The sequence below is a fragment of the Galeopterus variegatus genome, unplaced genomic scaffold (genome assembly GCF_000696425.1).
Source record: "Galeopterus variegatus unplaced genomic scaffold, G_variegatus-3.0.2 Scaffold114, whole genome shotgun sequence".
Classification (NCBI taxonomy): Eukaryota; Metazoa; Chordata; class Mammalia; order Dermoptera; family Cynocephalidae; genus Galeopterus; species Galeopterus variegatus.
In genome coordinates this window covers 168778-176165 of record NW_007726225.1, presented here as the reverse complement: position 1 = coordinate 176165, position 7388 = coordinate 168778, and positions in this window count along the sequence as shown.

Sequence of the window (7388 nt, the reverse complement as noted above, 5' to 3'; positions counted from 1 at the left end):
AGCCCTACTGCAAAAGAAGATGGGTTCAAAGCCTATCTGGAGCTGGACCAGAAGTCTGCTTGCTTATCTACTAAGCTGAAAGCAGGCAGATGGAGCCGTAGGAATCAACCATGTATGGAAATGGCAGACAAAACACAATCAAGAAGAACTAGCGCCGTCATTAGAAATGATGAAAATGTCACCAATGATTCAGATGGACAAAATAAGCTTTCATCATCTGTATGTGAGAAATAGCTTAATGGTGAAATATTTCCAGACATTAGCAAGTCTATGGTTATATGAAACTTTATCCTATAGTTGTTAACTTTCACACACATGCACGGGTCAATTGGAAAATTCCCTCATTTTAAACCTGCCATTCCTAGACAACACTCTGAACCTCCACCATGCATGGTTATGACATAGATCACATTCCATTAACAACATGAAACTAGTCATGATTCAAATCAAAGCATTCCATCCCTAAAGGAGAGAGGGATAAAGCTGTAAGCCTGAAATACAAAGTGGATCCAGTAAAGTTCATAAAATAAACATCATGTCAATAACATGCCAGGACATATTTATTAAGGGATACTTGAGGAAAACCTATGCATATTTACAGTAGATATTGCTTCAGTAGTGATGGCCTGCTCCATACTGTCATATTTATTCATAAGGGTAGCTTATCAGTGAATGATGCAATTATTCAAGAAGACTTTTAGGATGTCTGCAGCTGGTCCCAGTCTCAGCCTAAACAAGACTATACAGCATTAGCGACTGAGCATCTTCAGTGTGGGCTGAAACTGATGTCACAGCAGTGCACACCCTAATAGGAAGCTTCTCAAACATGCCCATCATCCTGACTCATTTTTCCTTTTTGAGCTGCATGAGCTCATTAGTGAATATGAAGCAACACATCAGTCTATATAGCAAAATCACAAAAACCTTAATTGATAAAAAAAAAAGTCTAACCCCAAGTTTCTTTCCTGATACAGATTTATAAACATTATCTTTTTACTTCATGATTATTCTCAGAGCACGGCATAATGCTGACTTCCAATTAGCCCACTGGTGTTTTATGTGCCTTCTAGGGTATCAGCTTTAAGAGTTTAAGATCTGAGACAACCACCTTAAGGACACATAGTGTTCAGAGATCACTGTGTATAGAATGTGAAGAAAAGATGCTGTGAAGTTTGGAAAGACAGTGGTGTATATTCTCTTTAAAAACAATGAATTCAAATTCACAGGTCCCTGCTCTACCTCTAACCAAGCTTGTGTTATGTCAGCATCCTTGGACCTCAATTTCCTTACTTTCAAAACGGGGAAAATAATACCACCCAGTGTTGTTATGAAACTGAAGTGAGACAGTGTATGGGAAGGGGCTTTGTAAATTTAAAATATCTATACAAACAAAAGGTAATATAGTCAAAGTTGGTATCCATTTCACACATCCAGACAGGGCTCTAAGAAGCATTCCTGTTCAACTGATCTGACAAAATCAGCATTGTGGGTTCTAATGCCAAATTTAAAAATGCATTAGTTTAGGGCCGGCCCCGTGGCTCACTCGGGAGAGTGCGGTGCTGACAACACCAAGGCCACGGGTTCGGATCCTATATAGGGATGGCCGGTTTGCTCACTGGGTGAGCGTGGTGCTGACAACACCAAGTCAAGGGTTAAGATCCCCTTACCAGTCATCTTTTAAAAGAAAAAAAAAATGCATTAGTTCACTTTTACTTCAAATCTGATGTCAGGAGTTTAAATAGAATTGATTTTCTTCATATATGGTGAAATCTCTCACTAGAAGATAAGATACTGTCTCAAAAATCCTTATTCATGTGTTCAGATTTTGCTATATGAGTCTCATAGGCCCAGTTATTTAAAAATTCACACACAGGAAAATAGAAACTCTTTGGACAATTTCGACAGCTTAGTTCTCAGCATTCTCGAACATTCTGGCTCCCAGTTTGCTTTTAATTTGAAACTTACTTGTCACCATCATGGTAGCACAGTTCACATTACAAAATGAAATGAAAGAAAACTGTCAATCCAAATATATGTACAATGTATAGGTCTGTGGAATCACGTAAAGCAAAAGGACACCATCTTGGTTTTGGAGAAATATGAAATCTAAGGAAAACATCATGACATCATGGGGCTGGCCAGTTAGCCCACTTGGTTAGAGTGCAGTGGTATAACATCAAGGTCAAGTGTTCAGATCCCACCAAAAAAAAAAAAAAGAGAGAGAGAGAGAAAGAGAGAGAGAGGGAGATAAATAAAACATCATGGACATAAATAATAAATTTTTAGTTGTTTATTATTTACATATCATATTCTTATTAACGTTAGCTAAAGAATGACCTACAGACCCCCTCAAAATGCATGAAAACTATTTAATGGATATGAAGGGAGTAAATGCTAAGGTGATGAAAATAAGCTGGGTATGAAATTTCAAAAATTTTTATGTGTCCTGAAAACAATGACTAAAACAGAAACACATTCCTGTCATACAGATGACATGTAAGGGATGTAAGAGGCATAAGGCAAATAAAAGTTTCATTTGTTAAATGTCTCTATCAATTCTGAGCACCTAATCTAAAAAATGAAGTAGGATTTGATTTTTTTCTGAGCTCTCATCCAGTTTTAACACTCTAAAATCCCTGCAAAATTGGGCAGTGTTATAAAGTCAGACTGTGATGGGCTTTTAAAGTCAATCTGAGTTGGACTTAGTCTTAAGGACAAGGAGGAGCCACTGAAAAATGGAAGAGAAGGGTAATTTTCAGACCCTAATAACTCAAATGAAAGTGCTTTCATAAATGTTGTCTCCTTGAGCTACACAATAACTGTGAGCAGGTGGAAAATTTGGGGTTCAGCGAGGGTAAATTCTTTTCCTGAGTTTACCCAGCAGGTAAATGGCAGGTATGAAACTCACACCTCCAGCCTCCTAGCCAGTCCTCTAGGCTGTATCTAATGGTTTTCAAAAAGTGTTCCAGGACACTCCTCACTGTTGGTGGGCCTGTAAATCAGTACAGCCACTATGGAAAACAGTATGGAGGTCTCTCAAACAACTACAGACAGATCTTCCATACGATCCAGCAATCCCAGTTCTGGGTATATACCCAGAGGAATGGAAATCATGTTGAAGGGATACCTGCACTCCCATGTTCATCGCAGCTCTGCTTACAATAGCCAAGACGTGGAACCAACCTAAATGTCCATCCATGGATGACTGGATAAGGAAACTGCGGTACATATACACCGTGGAATACTACTCGCCATAAAAAAAGAATGAAATTCTCCCATTTGCAACAACATGGATGAGCTTGGAGAAACTTATGTTGAGTGAAATAAGGAAAGCACAGAGGGATAAATACCACATGTGCTCACTCATGAGTGGGAGCTAAGAGAGAAAGAAGAAAGGAAAGAAAGACCACAGTGCTGTGCTGGACTTGCAGAGTGAGAGAACATACCTAGGGATACAAAGCGGAGTGGGGAAGAGGAGAATGGGAGGGAAGTTGGGGATAATTGAGTGGGGGACACAGAGTACAATCTCAATATGTGGTAATGGGCATGCTACCAGTATGAATCTGGCCTTCACATCTTGGGCACTAGGGGTGACAATCAGCTTTGTATTGCATGAATACTCATAACCAATTTAAAAAATAAAAAGTGTTCCAGGGATCCCTGAAGTTGTGAAAAGGGGCTCAGGCCTGTTGGTAGGAGCACATTTCCAAGGATGAATTTCTGGGACCTGGCTTAGTTTGCCCCACCTCCTCACCCCACATCAGAATCCCTGGGGATGCATTCATGTAGAGTTTACACCAATCCTTTCAAATATTTATCTTTTCGTTTACTCCTATTCTTTGAAATCAATTGGCTGGTCTCAATTCTCTCTTCCTCCTAAACTTATTGATTTGGTCTCCCCAAATCACACTTTTTAAAGAATGGTTACCTCTCCTCCTTGTCCCCTCACTTAAATATCACCTTGAATATGACCTCATATTACCTTCAGTATCATCAAGAGGACTCTTCACATTGGGGTTAACACAAAGGGTTGTAAACACTCCTGGCTGATACACTGTAGGGAAATGGAGTGTCTAACCTGTTAGAGACAGTGCCAGAGACCACCAGGGCTCATCGCTAGGAACATCCATGTTCTGTGACCCCACCTTAGATTAACAAAAGCTGACTAGAAGTAACACAGGATTCTAAGTAAACTAATAAACAAGAGTCTAAGTAAACTAACAAAATCAGTGAAATAACTGGTACATTGAAGGAAATAACTTATGAAAAACTGAAACTTCCTTTTCTTTCTCACTCCTCCAGCCCCCAACTTCATCTACAAGCAAGGAAATGAACAAGCAAACATAAAACACAAACCACAGGGAACAGCCTTGACTGCCTTCTGACAAATACCTTTGCATCAGAAGATATCCTGAGAAAGTCAGAGAACTAGTTATAAAGAGGAAAAAGCATGAAGGTAATGAATGTAATTTAGTCAGTAAACATCCGCATTTCTTTCCCACCTCTGAACTCTCAGCAAGTACACCCTCTCCTTAACCTTCATCTTAAGAAAACAGAAGGTCATGTAAGCCAAGCCAGGGTCCTTGAAGATTTTAGAATAATATTTTCTACTATTCTTCAAAAAGCCTCTGGCACACTATTTTTTTTTTCAGTGGAATTAATTTACATGATTGAATTTGAAGCCCGCTAGAAACATTGGAAGTCCACTCTCAGTCCACCGTAAGGACAAATTGCTCACTGTCCAGATGCCCATATACGGCCAGGCTTCCTATAAGCGTGACAGCTCAGTGTATGCATTGCGTATGGGTCTTGGCTCCGAGTCACATTCCTCTGGTATGTTTCCCTGGGAGCTTTGATTTCCGCTTTGAGGGCTGGCACTGACTCCTTCTTGCTCTTATAAGAAAATGTCTACAACTGAAAGTTGAAAATGTGCAAGATTCCTTCTTTAAGTACACAAACACTCCAAGTCTGGCCACTTTCCTGTAGACGTGCCAGGTTTTCTCTATGTCTGCTGATACCTGATCAAGTAACTTTTTTTTTTTAAGGGGGATAAAACAACAAAAAACATAAGGGAAGGAATGTAGCTGAACATCTTACAAGACTTAACCAAACGACCTGTACAAATGATGCCCTAGTAGACACACACACATACCTTATATAGCTTGGTAAACAGGGCTCAGTGGCCAGCCTAGTGAATTCCTCATTTTACCAGGGGGGAAAAAATGTTCTCTGAAAAGCATTTGCTAGATAAACACTTGCTTACAAGTCAAAATTAGTGCATCTTAACCATTTTGCACAGAAATTCAAAGAAGTTTTTCTCCCATTCCTGACCGGCTGTCAGTCAAAAGGGTGGGGATAAGTCAGAATTGGACGAAGTTATAAGAAGCCACTATTTCCACTTTACTGCCCAGGAGCACAAAAACATTTGCTGAGTCATTTATAATAGTGCAAGAATTCAGATCCCATGGCATGAATTAAGGACGAGGTGTCACCCTTTCCCTTTGAATTTCTTGGCATTTGATGGTCTGTATCACAATAAAAACATACTTTTGCGTCTGTGAATGTCTTGGGTGTCTTCTCTCATATTCTCTCTGTCTCTCTCTGTCTCTCTGTCTTTCTCTGTCTCTCTCTGTCTCTCTCTCTCTCTCTCTCCCCCCCGTCTGTCTATGTCATTCTCTTAATAACAGTCTTTTATTTTAACCCCTTCAAAAGAGTTTTGACCATAAATCCTCAACCTAACCTTATAACGCACAGAATATTTCTCTATTCTATTTCATATGTTCTGTATATGTCAATATGCTTATTTTCTCTTAGCCAATATTAAAACCATCCAGTTGGAGCTGAATATTGATTTTTTGAGATTTTGAAGGACCACACAAATTTTACAGTAAAACAAAACTTTTTTTTCATAATGTCTTGACATTTTTAACAACAAAGTAGAATGGTAATACTCTTGCAATATATAGAGACAAAATCAAAAAAGATCAAAAAACATAAAGTACCAATTCCCTGAGAATTTTCCTCTACTTAATCCTCGTTGAACCCTATAAAATACAAAATTCTTATTATTATCTTCATGTTATAAATGGAAACCTGGAAATATGGCTCCTCCTTGTGACTTCCCCAAGATTTGTGAATGGCAGAATACAGCCCAGTCATCCAACTATAACCCTGTCCAGCAATTCATCTGCTCCATGAATGACAGTCTCCGCCCCGCGTGCATGAAGCTGATGGTGGTAGCTCTCAGACACTCCTGAGGATTCAAAAATTCCCCAAGTGTCCTCCCATCTACCTCACTATGAGAGCTCACCACCCAGCCCACATCCCACCTCCTTCAATGAGGCTCACGCTTCACATCCCTACCCTTCCCCATCCACCACGCCTTTCCAACCATTAGTGGTAGATGTAATTGAGGGTTTAGGTCTTGAAAGATTTCACTGTGGCTTCCCACATATTTTGGACTTTTAAAATCATCCACATGGGAAGAAAAAGTTGGTGGCCAAGTTGCCTTTAATACACATGTGTCTATTAACATAACTTGGAATGTTCCTTCTTTAAATAGGAACTATTAGGCCTCTTCTTTTTGAGGAATGCTTGGAAAGAACATTAAATGACAATGATGAAGATTCTTCCTGCACTTCAGAGGCCCCCGTGCTGGCCATTCACACTGTGGACATGCAACTACACTGTACAACATGTGGCTTGCTTAACGAGGTAACTGTGTACAGATGATGTGCTATACTGAAGCTGGGGTGGCTATTTCTTTTCTTGGCTATTTTTCAACAGAATAAATTGACACTTTAAAAATGTGGCCAGTTTAAACAAGCTGTTTTCAAATTATAAATCTACAATGTGTTCTTTCTAAAGCTTGACTTTGCATCAGAAACAGATATGCTTACCTTAAACCTATAGTCTGAAGCATCAACTGCAAGGAATCTACTCATTGCTAATTCCAGTGTCAAATGATGTGGCATTAGGAAAGACAAAAACGGTTATGGCCCTAGAATCACTCTCTTTACATAAAATGGTAACTGGAGTTATTAACGAAAAAAGCCACTAAACAACATAGATTCTAAATGAAAGCACAGTTAATTAATCGGATCCTTTAGTGAAGCTGAGTAGCAGTATTAAAATATAAAGATATGCTTAGGTTTATTGGCCACATTTGACAACTGCACACAAGCAGGGGTAATAAAACCTATTCTTTCCTTGATCTGACCTCACTCCATTAGGCTGAGCCTCCTTGGGGAATAAGTCAAATATTATTCATAGATGTGTGGGGAATCACTGAAAATATAGTATTCACTGACACTCTTAGTTTTTAACTAGATACAATAGTACATTGTTCTTGTTATATAATCAAACTTTTCACTTTAAGACAAACCAAG